Raw genomic sequence first — 1,878 nt, 5'->3', positions numbered from 1 at the left:
TTCCCTTTCTGACTTAAGCATCGGAGGGACGATGAGAACACATATCGTTGCCTTTATTTCAGGTACCGGAAGACTACGATGGTGCTCATCCAATGTCCTTGAGCTCAGAAAATCAATAAGTACAATTTTTGGTAGCATCATTAGCGCTGTCTGTAGGAACCGCTACCAAAAGCCATGGTTAATACATGATCAGGTCTTCCTCCCGCAAGTTCTTTCGCTCCCGTCCCTCATCCTACTAAAGATCAACCGGCTCCTCAAGAAAAGTCCTCAGGTGTGCCCGCACCCCCAACAAGCAGTCGTCACAACGGAAGTCTTCAAAGAGCTACATCAGCAGGTTGTCATGCTAACACAGCTGTTAAGTCAAAGAAATTTGCATCTGTTACCAATACAGGCAGAGCATGGTGGTTTTATGGCTGATGCTCGAGCCCGACCACCAAATCCCGCAACTGGCGGAGTAGGGACCTCGAGTATTCATAATATGGCCTCGAGCTCGAGATCAGTTGCTATGGATTCCGATGAGATTGTCCAGATCATTCAAGAAGGAATTACAGCTGGCCTGCAACGGAATGCTTGGGGGCCAGCGGGTTTTACCCCTAACACTCCATTCACGCTGGAGATGTTGTCATATTCCCTGCCCGACAGATTCAAATATCCTCACATTAAAGAGTATGACGGGACCACCAACCCAATCAACCATCTTAATGTATATACTGATGTCATGAATTTGCAAGTTGCGCCAGATCAGGTTATGTGCAAAGCCTTCCCACAAACGCTGACTAATGCTGCTAGGGATTGGTTCTCGACATTAGAGCCCAACTCCATAGCCTCATTCTCAGATTTAGCTGATAAGTTCTCAGCCTTCTTTACAACTAGCAAGCGAATCAGAAAGACTGTAGCCTCTCTCATGCAACTTCACTAGGGACCAAATGAAACCCTACAAGGATTTATGATGAGGTTTAACAAAAAAAGGCTTCAAATACCCGACCTGCACATCACAACGGCTATCTCTGCCTTCACTTACACCATAAGATGTGAAGCTTTCAAGATATCCTTATCAAAGACCCCGCCGCATACAGTGACCGAGCTCCTTACCTGAGCTGAAAAATACATTAATATGGAGAAAACACTAAATCCAAGGAGATCTGGTCCTTCCTATAGTAGCCGAGAAAAATAAAATGGAATTATGCTAATATTTTGTGATGATCTAGCACCACGAGCCTAACCCATTTTAGAAACGACCTATGGAAGCTCGACCCATGTAAGATTACGAAAGCCCAAGTCATAAGTTAATTAAAAGCTCACAATTTAAGAGATTAAGTTTAAGTAAAATTGATTACAAAGATTTAATGAATAACTGGGTTGCCACAATGGTCATTTACATGGTATTTCATATAGGCAACCCAGGTTCAAATCACCATGTAGATGTTCTTTTATAAAACTTTCATATGAATTATTTATATAGCTTAGACTCTTAAAATTCTTAGTTAAAGGCTAACTTTAATAAATTTAATGATAATACAACTCCCCCACTTAATTTTTCATTAAAAAGAAAGGTAATAGAAGTGGAAGGTCACTTTTTCACTACACTCCTCTTCAAATCAGAATTTCATCTCATTTTCTCTCAAAAAAAAATATATTTCATATCAAGTTAAGCTTAAGGAATAACAAGGGTGAGAAGAAGGAAAGCTTTCTATACATTTTGTTCTTTTATCCAAAAAAATTCAAGGTAGGTAAAGGTGCTAGTGTTCATTCGTTTTCAAATCTAATTTTCGATAAATGTTTGAATGAAATGGTACCTTCAGGTACGGTGCTTCGGCACTACAATAGTTTGAATGATCATTCTCCGGCTCTACGTGTTATGATAATGCTATAGTAATT

The sequence above is a fragment of the Olea europaea genome, unplaced genomic scaffold, assembly GCF_002742605.1.
Source record: "Olea europaea var. sylvestris unplaced genomic scaffold, O_europaea_v1 scaffold1422, whole genome shotgun sequence".
Taxonomy (NCBI): domain Eukaryota; kingdom Viridiplantae; phylum Streptophyta; class Magnoliopsida; order Lamiales; family Oleaceae; genus Olea; species Olea europaea.
Note: the sequence above shows the minus strand (reverse complement) of the source record.